Here is a 16,314-nt window from a genome sequence, read left to right on the forward strand (position 1 = left end):
ATTCGAGGGTCTCCTGTGGAGGCAGGGGGTGGCTATGGCTCACTGCAGGGACCAGGACACTGGCGGTGGTAGTTTTGGCAAGTGTTCACTGGCGTGAGCCCTCCTAGAAACCACCATTTTGTCACCAATACTTGGCCCCAGCCAACAGCCTGTAGGCTCCAATGCTGGAACACCAAACAACCAACAGGGTGGGAACACAGCCCCACCCATCAACAGATAGGCTGCCTAAAGTCATCCTGAGCCCACAGCCCTGCCCACCAGAGGGACAAGACCCAGCTCCACCCACCAGAGGGCAGGAATCCACCCACCAGGAAGCCGGCACAAGCCTCTTAGACCAGCCTTATCCACCAGGGGACAAACAGAAGAAGCAAAAAGAAGTACAACCCTGCAGCCTGCAGAATGGAAACTGCAATCATAGAAAGTTAGACAGAATGAGATGGCAGAGGAATATTTCCCAGACAAAGGAACAGATAAAACCCCAGAACAACAAATAAGTGAAGTGGAGATGACTGATGATAGGCAATCTACCCCCAAAAAAATTCAGAGTAATGATTGATAGTAAAGATAATCCAAATCTCAGAAAAAGAATGGAGGCACACACTGAGAAGATACAAGAAATGCTTAACAAAGAGCTAGAAGATCTAAAGAACAAACAGAGATGAACAATATATCTGAAATGAAAAATACACTAGAAGGAATCAGTAGCAGAATAATTGAGGCAGAAGAATGGATAGGTGAGCTGCAAGACAGAAAGAATGGTGGAAATCACTGCTGTGGAAGAGAGAGAGTAAAGAATGAAAAGAAATGAGGACAGTGTAAGAGACCTCTGGGACTACATTAAATGCACCAACACTTGTGTGTGTGGGGGGGGGTCCCAGAAAGGGAAGAGGGAGAGAAATGACCTGAGATAGTACTTGAAGAGATAATAGCTGAAAACTTCCCTAACATGGGAAAGGAAATGCTCACCCAAATCCAGGAAGCACAGAGAATAGCTGAAAACTTCTCTAACATGGGAAAGGAAATGCTCACCCAAATCCAGGAAGCACAGAGAAACGCAAGGAGGAACACGCCAAGACACCTAGTAATCAAATTGACAAAAATTAATTAAAGACAAAGAAAAAAAATATGAAAAGCAACAAATTACAAAGGAAATCCCATAAAGTTATCAGCTGATTTTTCAGCAGAAACTCTGCAGGCCAGAAGGGAGTGGCACAATATATTTAAAGTGATGAAACGGAAGAACCTACAACTAAGAATACTCTATCTGGCAAGGCTCTCATTCAGATTTGACAGAGAAATCAAAACTTTACAGACAAGCAAAAGCTAAGAGAATTCAGCACCATCAGACCAGCTTTGCAACAAATGCTAAAGGAACTTCTCTAAGCAGAAAAGAAAAGGCCACAAACAAACAGAAAAAAGAAAATTATGAATGGAAAACTTTACTGGTAAAGGCAAACATGCAGTAAAGGTAGGAAATCATCTACACACAAATGTGATATCAAAACCAGCATTTGTGCAAAGGGAGAGTATAAATGCAGGATATTGGAAATTCATTTGAAATTAAAAGACCAGCAAGTTAAAACAGCCTTGTATATACATAGACTGCTATATCAAAACCTCATGGTAACCACAAACAGAAAATCTACAATGGATACACACACACACACATACACACAAAGGAATCTGGACACAACAATAAAGTTAGTTATCGAATCACAAGAGAACAAAAGATGAAGGGGAGAAAAAAGACCTACAGAAACAAATCCAGGGCTTCCCTGGTGGTGCAGTGGTTGAGAGTCCGCCTGCGATGCAGGGGACACGGCTTCGTGCCCCGGTCTGGGAAGATCCCACATGCCGTGGAGCAGCTGGGCCCGTGAGCCATGGCCGATGAGCCTGCGCGTCCAGAGCCTGTGCTCCGCAATGGGAGAGGCCACAACAGTGAGAGGCCCGCATACTGCAAAACAAACAAACAAACAAAAAATCCAAAACAATTAACAAAATGGCAATAAGAACATAGATAGTGATAGTTACCTTAAACATAAGTGGATTAATTGTTCCCACCAAAAGACATAGACTGGCTGAATGGATACAAAATCAAGATCTGTATATATGCTGTCTACAAGAGACCCACTTCAGATCTAGGGACACATACGGACTGAAAGTGAGGGGATGGAAGAAGATATTCCATGCAAATGGAAATCAAAAGAAAGAGTAGCAATTCTCATATCACACAAAATAGACTTTAAAATAAAGACTATTACAAGAGACAAAGAAGGACACTACATAATGATCAAGAGATCACTCCAAGAAGATACAACAATTGTAAATATTTATGCACCCAACATAGGAGCCACAAAAGGGGAAACTGAAAGTAACACAATAATAGTGGTGGACTTTAACACCCCACTTACACCAATGAACAGATTATCCAGACAGAAAATAAATAAGAAAACACAGGCCTTAAATGACCAGATGCACTTAATCGATATTTATAAAGCATTCTATTGAAAAGCAGTAGAATATACGTTCTCTTCAAGTGCACATGGAACATTCTCCAGGATTGATCACACGCTGGGCCTCAAGGCCAGCCTCAACAAATTTAAGAAAATTGAAATCATATCAAGCATCTTTCCCAGCCACAACTCTATGAGATTAGACATCAACTGCAAGAAAAAAAGAAAAACCAAGAAACGTAAACACATGGAGGCTAAACAATATGCTACTAAACAACCAGTGGATCACTGAAGAAATCAAAAAATACCCAGATACAAATGAAAATGAAAGCACGATGATCCAAAACCTATGGGATGCAGAAAAAGCAGTTCTAAGAGGGAAGTTTATAGCAATACAATCTTACCTCTGGAAACAACAAAATCTCATTAAAAAACCCTCACCTTACACCTAAAGCAACTAGAGAAAAGAACAAACAAAACCCAAAGTTAGTAGAAGGAAAGAAATCATAAAGATCAGAACAGAAATAAATGAAATAGACAAAGAAAACAATAGAAAAGATCAATGAAACTAAAACCTAGTTCTTTGAAAAGATAAACAAAATTGATAAACGTTTAGCCAAGTCTCATCAAGAAAAAAGGGCTTAAATAAATAAAATTAGAAATGAAAAAGGAGAAGTTACAACGGACATCACAACTCTATGCCAATAAAATGGGCAATCTAGAAGAAGTGGACAAATTTTTAGAAAGGTACAATCTCTTAAGACAACCAGGAAGAAACAGAAAATATGAATAGACTAGTCACAAGTACTGAAATTGAAACTGTGACTAAAAAACTCCTAACAAAAGTCCAGGGGCAGATTGCTTCACAGGTGAATTCTGTCAAACATTTAGAGAAAAGTTAACACCTATCCTTCTGAAACTATTCCAAAAAATTATAGAGGAAGGAATACTCCCAAACTCATTCTTTGAGGCCACCATCACCCTGATACCAAGACCAGACAAAGATGCCACACAAAAAAATTACAGTCCCAAATCACTAATGAACATAGATACAAAAATCCTCAACAAAATACTAGCAATCCGAATCCAACAATACATTAAAAGAATCATACACCATCATCAAGTGGGGTTTATCCCAGGGATGCAAGGATTTTTCAGTATCCACAAATCAGTCTGTGATACACCACATCAACAAATTGAAGAATAAAAACCATGTGATCATCTCAGTAGATGCAGAAAAAGCTTTTGACAAATTTCAACACCCATTTATGATAAACACTCTCCAGAAAGTGGGCATAGAGGAAACATACCTCAACATAATAAAGGCTATATATGACAAACCTACAGCTAACATCATACTCAATGGTGAAAAGCATTTCCTCTAAGATCAGGAACAAGACAAAAAAAGAAATAAAAGGAATCCAAATTGGAAAAAGAAGTAAAACTGTCACTGTTTGCAGATGACATGATACTATACTTGGAAAATCCTAAAAATGCTACCAGAAAACTACTAGCGCTCATCAATGAATTTGGTAAAGTTGCAGGATACAAAATTAACACACAGAAATCTGTTCCATTTCTATACACTAACAATGAAAGATCAGAAAGAGAAATTAAAGAAACAAACCCATTTATTAGCGCATCAAAACAAAATACCTAGGAATAAACCTACCTAAGGAGACAAAAACCTGTACTCTGAAAACTGTAAGATGCTGATGAAAGAAATCGAAAATGGCACAAACAGATGGTAAGATATACCATGTTCCTGGATTGGAAGAATCAATATTGTCAAAATGACTGTTCTACCAAGGCAATTAATTTGTGACAAAGGAGGCAAGAATATACAATGGAGAAAATGTGCTGGGAAAACTGGAAAGCTACATGTAAAAGAATGAAATTAGAACATTCTCAAACACCATATACAAAAATAAATTCAAAATGGATTAAAGACCTAAATTTAAGACTGGATACTATAAAACTCTTAGAGGAACACAGGCAGAACACTGTTTGACATAAATCACAGCAGTATATTTTTCAGTCTGTCTCCTAAAATAATATAAATAAAAATAAACAAATAGGACCTAATTAAACTCAAAAGCTTTTTGCACAGCAAAGGAAACCATAAACAAACCAAAACAACAACACACAGAATGGAGGAAAATTTTTGCAAATGATGTGACCAAAAGGGATTAATCTGCAATATTTACAAGCACCTCATGCAGCTCAATATCAAAAAAAACAACCCAATCAAAAAATGGGCAGAAGACCTAAATAGACATTTCTCCAAAGAAGACACACAGATGGCCAAGAGGCACATGAAAAGATGCTCAAAATCGCTAATTATTAGAAAAATGCAGATCAAAACTACAATGAGGTATCAGCCCACACCAGTCAGAATGGCCATCATCAAAAAGTCTAGAAACAATAAATGCTGGAGAAGGTATGGAGAAAAGGGAACCCTCTTACACTGTTGCTGGGAATGTAAATTGGTACAGCCACTATGGACAACAGTATGGAGGTTCCTTAAAAAACTAAAACTAGAGCTACCATATGATCCAGCAATCCCACTCCTGGAGATATATCCAGAGAAAATCATGGTTCAAAAGGATACATGCCCCCAGTGTTCACTGCAGCATTGTTTACAGTAACCAAGCATTGGAAGCAACCTAAATGTCCATTGACAGATGAATGGATAAAGATGATGTGGTACACATATACAGTGGAATACTACTCCGCCATTAAAAAAGAATGAAATAATGCCATGTGCAGCAACATGGATAGACCTGGAGATTATTATACTAAGTGAAGTAAGTCAGAGAAAGACAAATATCATGTGATATTGCTTATATGCAGAATCAAAAAAAATACAAATGAACTTATTTACAAAACAGAAACAGACTCAGAAAACAAATGTATGGTTACCAAAGGGGAAAGGGGGGAGGAGGGATAAATTAAGAATTTGGGATTAACAAATACACACTACTATATATAAAATAGATAATCAACAAGGACCTACTGTATAGGACAGGGAACTCAATATCCTGTAACAACCTAAATGGGAAAAGAACGTGAAAATGAACAGGTATATGTATATGTATAATGGAATCACTTTGCTGTACATGTGAAACTAACACAGCAGTGTAAATCAGCTATACTCCAATATAAAATTTTTTAAAAAGAAATCACACAATTAAAAAGAAAAAGAATCAGCACAACTTTATCAGATAGACAGGACTCAATGTTCTTAAACAATACTAAGCCTGTAACTGCATCTTTGGAATGGTCTCAGCTGCTTCTGAAGCCCCTTCACTCTGAAATATAGGCATAGAGGGTGGTAATTCTAAAAAGTTATGAACCACAAGCCTAAAAAAAAGTAGCCCTTTGGGAGACTAGATAATGGTTTAACTCCCCAGCAAAATGTATGATCTCATCAGTGGAGCAGTCTTCTAGAGCAGGGGTCCCCAACCCCTGGGGATCTCTATTAGGTTGGGTTAGGGTTAGGAACCCTATTAGGAACCAGGCGCACAGCAGGAGCTGAGTGGTGGGGAGGCAAGCAAAGCTTCATCTGCAGCTCCCCATCGCTCACATTGCTGCCTGAACCATTGCTTGCATCACCACCTGAACCACCCCGTCCATGGAAAAACTGTCTTCCATGAAACTGGTCCCTGGTGCCAAAAAGGTTGGGGACCACTGTTCTATAGGGTACCCTGTGATTCCAGTGCCAGCAGCAAGACATAACTGCAGATGCTGCAGCAGTGTCTCGGCCTTAGATATCCCTCATTATTAAGGGCTCAAGCACACAGGTGGATGTCAGAAAAGATTCAGTTTCTTTGTCCTCGTCTTACAGTCAGCATTCAACTATCAGAAATCAACACAGATGAATGAATGGAGTGTGTATCAAAACTTTTCTTTAAAAGAAAAAAAGCACATCTGGCTATGCAAGTATTTAACAGTCAAAGGTTTTCAGTGATGTTCTTTATCTGCAAATTAACTTAATAAAATCATCCCATCATCAAAATTAAGTTATGTTCATGTTTGATTGTTTTTTAATCAGCACTTCAAGAACTTAGCATCTGGCTTTATTATTGCATGTGACTACATGGTGCACAGATGCTTTCTGAAGCTGAGGGAGCATATGATGATAATTATTGGAGGTTTATTATTTCCTATAATAGCTTCAAGTGAAGTTTACTGCATGAACACACTCCTTTCATGAAGGCCACACATCTATATCAATTTCCCAGAACCTTTAACACTGTTACAATAATGGGTTTCATTCCAACAATTAAATGGCATGAAATAGTAGCAATAGCAAATGTATATTTACTATGTGTGAGGCACCTTGCTCCACTTACATTAACTGATGTAATCCTCATGACAAATCACTGAAGTTAGAAAATTACCCTAGTTTCTTAGGCACAGAGGAGCTAAGTTGCCTCACATACTCATATGTGGGATTGGAGTCTGAATTTGAACCCATGAAGACCAAGTCCAGAACCTACACTCTCGTCATTACCACACTATGCTACCTTTAGAATCTTAGTAAGAAACTGACCGAGCTTCCTTTGCCTTATGTCTCTCTGTTTGGTGTTGATCTCTATATGTCAAATGTCAACAATCAGTCTTGAATCTGTTTTCTCACCCTTATGTTAACCTGCGTCTTTGAATTCATCGTATTATCTACTTTTCCTCCCAAGAGTTTATGACCTGTTCTGTGATACAAGCAAGAACAAAGTATTGATAGTAGAGGGGGATCAGAATGGCAGAGTAGGAGGATGTAGACCTCACCTCCCACCACAAACACATCAAAAATACATCTACATGTGGAAAAATGCTCACAGAAAACTAACTGGAAACTGGCAGAAGGTCTCCCATACAACAAGGGTTGCATGAAAGATTCTCACATAATTGGGAAGGACAGGGAAGAAACATGAGGTGGGGACCTGTACTCCTGGGAGGAGACTAAGAGGAAAAGGGAGATTGCAGGGGTGGACACATGTCCTGGGGAGTAAGCAGGTCAAGCCACAGACTAGGCATCCCAACCCTGGGGTCCTGCACAGAGGAGACAAGCCCCCTTGGCTGCTTGGAGAACCCCTCGGACAGGTGGAAAGGCTGAAGGAGCCTAGAGTCCACTTGTCAGGAGTGTGTGGGTGCTGGCTTGCCACCAGACAGGGCAGAGAGAGGTCTGCCCTAGCGGCTACCACCTTGCCATGCTCCCAAATCCAAGGGAAGTGAACACCCCAGCCCATTCATTCCATGTCACAGCCTGGCACTGGATCTAGGGTGGCCAGGTCCTGGGAAAAGATCCAACCTATTGAGGTAAAGGTGGCCCAGGGGCCTGGGGTGTGGTCCAGATGGGGAGGGGGTGGGTATTGTTGGTGCTTACTCAAAGATACGGAAATTAGTGCATTTCTACTAATTCAGAGAAATTTAAAAAACAATCCTGTTTAAAATTGCCTTAAAAAAATACCTAGGAATAAACTTAACCAAGTAGGTGAAAGACCTATATTCTGAAAACTATAAAACATTGATGAAGGAAATTGAAGATGATTCAAAGAAATGGAAAGATATCCTGTACTCTTGGATTGGAAATATTAATATTATTAAAATGGCCATACTATCCAAAGCAATCTACAGATTTAAAAACTCCCTATCAAAATACCCAGAACATTTTTCACAGAACTAGAATAATCCTAAAATTTCTATGGGACCACAAATTGCCAAAGCAATCCTGAGACAAAAAGAACAAAGCTGGAGGTATAACCCTTCCAGATTTCAGACTATACTGCAATGCTACAGTAATCAAAACAGCATGGTACTGGCACAAACACAGTCAAATAGATCAATGGGATAAAACAGCCCAGAAATAAACCCATGCACCTATGGTCAATATGCAACAAAGGAGAGAAGATTATACAATGGAGTAAAGACAGTTTCTTCATCAAGTGGTGCTGGGAAAGCTGGACAGCCACATGTGAAACAATGAGATTAGAACATTACCTCACACTATATACAAAAATAAACTAAAAATGGTTTAAAGACTTAAATCTAAGATCTGAAGCCATAAATCTCCTAGAAGAGAACATAGGCAGAACACTTTTGACATAAATCGTAGCAGTATTTTCTTGGATCAGTCTCCAAAGGCAAAATAAAAGCAAAAATAAACAACTGGTACCTGATTAAACTTAAAAGTTTTTGCACAGCCAAGGAAACCGTTGACAAAATGAAAAGACAACCTATGAAATGGGATAAAATATTTTCAAATGATGCAACCGACAAGGGGTTAGCGCCCAAAATATACAAACAGCTTATATAACTCAATATTAAAAAACAAAACAGTCCAATCAAAAAATGAGCAGAAGACATGAATAGACATTTTTCCAAAGAAGCCCTACAGATGGCAAATAGGCATATGAAAAGATGCTCAACATTGCTAATTATTAGAAAAATGCAAGTCAAAACTACAGTGAGGTACCACCTCACACTGGTCAGAATGGTTATCATCAAAAAGCATACAGATTACAAATGTTGGAGATGATGTGGAGAAAAGGGTACCTCGTAAACTGTTGGTGGGAATGTAAATTGGTGTAGCCACTACGGAAAACAGTATGGAGGTTCCTTAAAAAACTGCAAATAGAACCAGCGTATGATCCAGCAATTCCATTCCTGAGTATATATCTGAAAAAAATGAAAACAATAACTCGAAAAGATACATGCACCCAAATGTTCATAGCAGCCTATTTACAATAGCTAAGAAGTGGAAGCAGCCCAAGTGTCCATCAACAGATGACTGGATTAAGAAGATGTGATACACACACACACACACACACACACACACACACAGAGGAATATTACTCAGCCATAAAAAAGAATGAAATGCTGCCATTTGCAGCAATACGAATGGACCTAGAGAATATTATCCTATTGCAGTAAGACAGAAAGACAAAAACTACATGATATCACTTATGTGGAATATAAAAAATAATACAAATGAATGTATATACAAAACAGAAACAGGTTCACAGGTAGAGAAAACAAACTTGTGGTTACCAAAGGGGAAAGTGAAGTGGGGAGGGACAAATTATGGATATGGGATTAATAGATGCAAATAACTATTGTTATGTATATAAAACAAGCAACAAGGATATACTGTATAGCACAGGGAATTATACCCATTGTCTTGTAATAACTATAATGGAATATAATCTGCAAAAATAATCACTATCCTGTACACCTGAAACACAATAGTGTATCAACTATACTTCAATTAAAAAAGAAAAAAACCTCTGGGTTTTTTCGCCATAAAATGCTATTTTGTATACCCAGAGTTGATTTTTGAAATCTTAAAAAATAGAGAAGAAAATAAATACCAGTGAAACAGGACTCTGAAACAGTTCTGCTTCTTAAATGCTCACTTCAGAATGTTCCTGTTATTCCTGGTATCTGAAGCACATGACTTTTGGGTTAATCAACATTATCAAATGTGCAGTATGGAAGCATAGGTAATTAAATCACAAAGCCTTTATCAATGATTTGCCTAAGTAGCTGTAATTTACGGAATGTTTAATGTATGTGTTAATCATTCTTTTAGTTTCTCCAAGTTCTGTCTCAGAAAGCATTTAAATTATGTTATCTCATCTACCCGGATAAATGCCATCCCTGAATTACACTTTGATAATAAACCTTCAACCATTATAAGAGTTTTATAAGATCATTACAAGAGTTTTCATTTTCAGTGATTCAGTATCTTTGGCACAAATGGAGTTTAATGCATTATCCACTGGATTGCCTAATATCCCCTTTTCAAACAAGAATAAATGTTATAGTATTGCTCAAATTTTAGTTCTGGAAAACATTTGTCTCTGCAGATGTGTTTGCATATGTAATTTTGTCAGAAAGTAAAAACTTAACTGTCATCCATTTTATACAAATTTTATCAGAATTAGGCTTAACTACATGTAACAGAAACCCAAACTACAGTAACTTAACCTAACGGTTTATTTTTCACAGGAAGTAGGCAGGTCGGGGCTGGTTCAGCCACTCAAGAAAGTCACCAAGGAAAGCAAGTGGAAGCTTCCATAAAATGGCACGTCTGCAAAAGCCCACGTCTGCCTACTGTCACAGCTATACGGCTCCTGTTTCATTTCTGCCTTACACATCACACGGGTACATGTCATTAGAGGGATCTGTCCCAGAACACTGCTGGCAAAGATTCTGTGGACTGTAGATTCCAAGACTCCCAAACAGGGGAGCGATTAGGATTAGATGGGGAAACAGCTGAATTGCCAGCAGGCAGGCCAGCACAGTGTGTCCCATGGCTGGACTATTAAACAATAATACTTAACTTCCAGACTAACAATTCGAGTAAAACAGCATGCCTCTGCCCAACACGATGCGACATCCCTCACACAAATGAACACGCGCTCATTCTTTCCCCTTAAGTCCCCAGATCCATTTCTAGTTTGGTCGAAATTCCCCTTTGATATCCTGTAACCTAAAGCTTAAATTTAAAGTTAACCACCACATGTCTTATGTAAAATGAAACAGGTTGAGGGCTGGGGATTTGTTGCTGAAAATAAAACTAATTTGCTAATGTTAATACACTAACATATTCTTAACAATGCAAGGAACAACACAGGCAGGCTTACTGTTAGTCCTCATTTTAGCTACTGTTTGTGAGGCCATCATTGGTATTTATAACTTTTTATTCTACTCCTCATGCTATGTTCCCTTTGGTCAAGGGTCTTTACCTTGTGGAATGACCCAAACCTTCATTCCTGAAGGGTCTGAGCCAGTTGCTGCCTGCGCTGGTGGTGTCTTCCATTAACTTGTACCTCTGGGCATGTAAACACTAAGAAAGTTTCCCAGAGGATGCCTTGAGTCGAAAACATTTTTTATCTCCATGATGTGGCAGGACCTCTGTTTCCCCTTCACAATCAGGCTCAATCCCCACCAGCAACGATAACATTCCCCTATTTGCCTATGGCTTCAGTGACATTAACAAGTCAAGTGACCAGGTGGCAGTCTCAACTTCCTCCTCAACTGAATCTGTTGCATCCCTTGGCAACGGCATTCCTCCCTTGGGACCTAAAACTTGTAGACCGACAGCACTTAAAGTTGTGAGAACACAAAACACACATTTTACAAGCGTTTGGTTAGGGGTAATGGTGTGAAACCACTTCACATCTACCTCCTAATTCTTGGACCCATGTTTTCTGTCTGTGGGTGGAAAGGAAAGGTGTATTGGTTGCTAGTTTAAGCAGATACTTGCAGGACAGCAGGTTTTAATTGCTCTTGTAATCAGCCCACATTGAGACTGAACCAAAGGCAAACCAGAGGCTTTTTTTTCTAGCTGTCACACAAGCAGCCAGGGCTCAGGTGTTTGTTCTGGTTTAGAACAGCTTGAGTGACATGGAGTTGGCCTAGCTTAATCTGTCTCTGCATCTTCCTCAAATGCTACTTAAACACATGCAAATGAAACACACACTATTTACAGTGTTTCTGGTGTAAAAAATCCTGAAAGTGACATTTTTTCTTTTTCTTTTGAAGGCTCCCCGGTCCCCCCAACCCCCTCTCTTTCTTTGGTGGGCCCATTTTAAATGTGTTAAATCTAGGAAAAGATGTCATCAAAAGGAAGAAAACAGGTGGGGAAGAATGAGATGAAAACACTCGTTGACAGTTCACTTCTGCTTTGCAGCTGTGAGTGCCGCAGATTTGAATTGTTACCTCCCTCACCAAGCTAATTAATTCTCTTAAAAAAAAACAACAACAACCCACATCTCCTTCCTTCAATCAATGTCAACAGCCAATTACAATCTTTCATCACCCAAAGTGCAATAACACAAATGTTATCAAGGAAGGAAACAGTTGGACTGACAAGATTAGCAATTCACTCCTTCTTTCTTAATCTTGTAATCACATGGTAGGCAGCAGTTTACAGTAATATACACCCAAGTTTGCCAGTAAATTACTCTAGAAAGGCCTTGTGTAAATTCCCTGTCATGTCATGTCTACTTTTGGCACGGAAGCACGTGTCTTCCTACAGGAGGCACGGGATGAATTAAGATCAACTCCTTAGAGAGCTTTTTCCTTATCCATTAACCACTGCAGAAGGTTGTTAATTACGTAAAGAGGGGCACCCTTGGTGGAATATATAACCATGAATGGCATTTAGGGGCGTCAGAAAACCAAGACAGCTGACAGTGACAGAAGGTATTTCACCGATGCTAAGACTAGCACTTTGCTGTCATGTGCTGGACGACAGAAGGCTTCCTGCCTTATGGGGATCAAGTATTTGTTGATATGATTTGGGTTTTTTCCCTAACGTCTTTGGGAAGCCCAACTTCGTTATCGGTGCTCAAAAACCACACTCCCCACCATCCCAGGGGGTGTGAGTGTAACGGGTATGAATTTTAGATCACAAGCGAGATTGTGAAAGCAGTGTCACATATAATTGATATAAAGAAATTGACTTAAAGAACTGATTCCCAGTCCCCATACTGCCAGGCTGGTGGGAGTCCCAAGTTCTGTCTTTGCCATGGCTCCCACATCTCCCTGGGGTTGAACAAAGACCCAGGAGGCTCATGTGATGTTTAGAAAATGAATGGGGGGTGGTGTGTTTCTGAATTTCTGGTCATTCTTAATGGTGAGGTCCCTGAAGCCTGGTGACCTTGCATCTCCAGTACCTGCCCTGGAAACCCTGTCTTGGTGTCCCCTTGGCTGTGTTACTCTTAGCATTTCTGTGGGTCCAAATGCTCGACTTACCTCAGGTGCAGGAGCACAGAGGCTCTGGAGGGGGAATTAGAGCCAGGCAAAGGCTTTTAATGGAGGAAAAGAATGGAGAGGCAGAGGCAGATCAGTGCTCAGAGAAACAATGTGTGCAGTTGTAGATCCTGTACCTCCTGCCTTGGGAAGAAGGACTGGGGGCTCAGTTTAGAGCCGTCTGTCTGCCTGGAATTCTTCTGGCTTCCAAGAGGACTTAACCACCCTGCCATTAACTCTCCCTCCCCCAGACTGGGGATGGTGCAGCTGGTGCCCAGTGGGGTCTGGGGGGCCCCTGGCATCTGCTGATGCATCCACGCCAATTCCTTGATTCTAGATCCTGAAGGAGGATTTCTCCTTCCTGAGTGGCTACAGGAATTTCGGCCAATCTTAGAAGAGCTTATCTGAGAGCGATCACACTGTTTCCGGAGCCGCTCTACTGTGGAAACTGGAACACACTTCTTACTTTCCTAAAGCCCTCTTCATCATTTCTGCCAGGGCTCCTCAACAGCCTTCATGCCAAGAGGACTGTGATCCTAGAACTGAATAGCCCAGGAAGACATGAAGATCAGACCTAACACTAACCAATGCTGGAGTCACACAGTTTTGATACAGGATCAGATCTTGGCAGTCAACAGGTAAGTCAACGAAATCAGAATATTTCTTAATGAAAACATGTCCCAATCTCTGAATCATCCATAAGTAGCCAAATAGAACCACTGTAGATAATTTATGGAAGACGCGAATTATCTGAGCTCAGCATGCTTAGTGCCTTGTGCTTGACAATCTCCCACCAAGAGTGAATGAAAATACATCTATTTCAAATCAAAGATGGACACACTCTGCTGTGGATACCGCATGTTGAGTTCATTTCACATAGGTAAAGCATAGATTCCACAAACACGCTTCACTGAAACAGTTCACAGGCATTCGAAGGTGCTGGTGACAAATCTGTACCTCTGCCATTTCCAGTACCCAGACTGCCCTTGGTGGATGTGGCTGGCGGGGCATGCCAACGGCTTGTTTTGCAGGCAGGAATATATGACGATAAAGGAAGCTTAAAAATACACGATCAGGGCTTCCCTGGTGGCGCAGTGGTTAAGAATCCGCCTGCCAATGCTGGGGACATGGGTTCGAGCCCTGGTCCGGGAAGATCCCACATGCCGCGGAGCAACTAAGCCCATGCACCACAACTACTGAGCCTGCGCTCTAGAGCCCGCGAGCCACAACTACTGAGCCTGCGTGCCACAACTACTGAGCCTGCGTGCCACAACTACTGAAGCCCGCGCACCTAGAGCCCGTGCTCTGCAACGAGAAGCCACTGCAATGAGAAGCCCACGCGCTGCAACCAAGAGTAGCCCCCACTCGCCACAACTAGAGAAAGCCCGCGCACAGCAACGAAGACCCAACGCAGCCAAAAATTAAAAAATACACGATCAACAACAAGTTATTGATAATGGACTATGAAGGATTAAGAATTCTTACTAAAGTGTACTATTCTAATTGATTGTTGACTGTCAACAATTCACAAGTGCTGTGCCAAACTGTAAAAATACCAACCCGGAAAACCTTGGAACTAATTTCAAGGCACTTACAGTCTAATGCGGCAGTTATACTTATTGGTGGTCCCCATCACCCAGAGACAACTACTGAAAAATATTAGTATATTTCTTTCTAGTGTTTTCTATGCCTAGATACCATATACCAAAATTCAGATAATTAAATGTACAGTTTTATGTCCGTTTTAGTTACTTCACACCATTTTGTATGCAGTTCTTATATTCTTTGAAAATGGGAGTTTTAATGACTTCATGTCATTCTATTACGCAGATGCTCCATAACTGTTTGAACAAATTCATTATTGTTGAATATTTAACAATAGTTAACAACAGTTTCCAAACTTACTTTATTATAAATAGTGACGGACACCCTTGTATATAAATCTGTCTGCCTTCACCTGATCCCTTTCTTAGAGTACATACCTCGAAGTAGATTTATTGGTCCATAGGCTGTGAACATTTCTATTATAGATTCTTAAAGACATATGGCCAAGTTTTAGTGGCTCTGTAATTCACATAATTCATTAGGCAAGTATTTTTTGAGCAAGCTACTAATGTGCAAGGTATGGTACTCCACCACTAGGAGAATATTGGTGAGCAAAATCAACGGAATCCCTACCCTTACAGAACTTATAATCAACTGAGAGTCTAGACCTAACCTGAGAACAAGAATCTTTGTAAATTTAATGTTAAATTTCATGCAGAATTAAGAGCTTTGGAGAAGGTAAAAAAATAACATAATGAAAACTTTGGCTCTCAAAATACCATTTATGCAAATAATTCCAACAAATTAAAATTTGCTAAGTGCTATAGCAGCTGTCAGATTACTCATAAATTATGTAATTACCCATAAATTATGTGTCAGTTGGTTTAGGTTATGGAAGAATATTAGAAATTGGTTCAACTCCAAAGGATACTCGGAGAAATGAAAAAAATTATTATTGTACTTTCACAATTTAAAAATGAAAATGACTAACTCATATGTCAAAGGAGTTGTCTATCTTTCCAAAAAGTTATCTAGGAAAAATTGCCCAAAATGCTTATAGTAATGGGAAAATTGAAGGGTCTATTGGAAATTTCTATATAATGTGATGGGTTGAGCTGACATGGATGGGTCCCCCTCCTGTTCCAAACCCATAGATATTCTGGGGGAAAGTGTAACAAGGAAGGGAGGGAGGGAGGAAAGAGGAAAGGAGAAATATTAAACTACGAACTAGGAGAACATATTTGTTATATATGTATATCCTTTATATATATATAAAATAAAGACTATCCAGCATTTATAAAGAACTCCTGAAGTCAATAAGGACAAGACAAACAGCAGAACAGAACAACAGGAAAAAAAGACACCAACAGTATTTCACAGAATAAAAAACATCCATTGGCCTCTAAACATGAAAGGATGCTCAATCTCATTAATAATTAGGGAAATAACATCCTAAAACCAGAGTGATGTATCATGTCACAGTCATCAGATAGGCCAACACGGAAAAGTCAGAAAATGGCGTGTGGACAAGAAGTATACCAACAGGAACTTTTTA

This window comes from Grampus griseus (genome assembly GCF_964374135.1).
Source record: "Grampus griseus genome assembly, chromosome: 9".
Classification (NCBI taxonomy): Eukaryota; Metazoa; Chordata; class Mammalia; order Artiodactyla; family Delphinidae; genus Grampus; species Grampus griseus.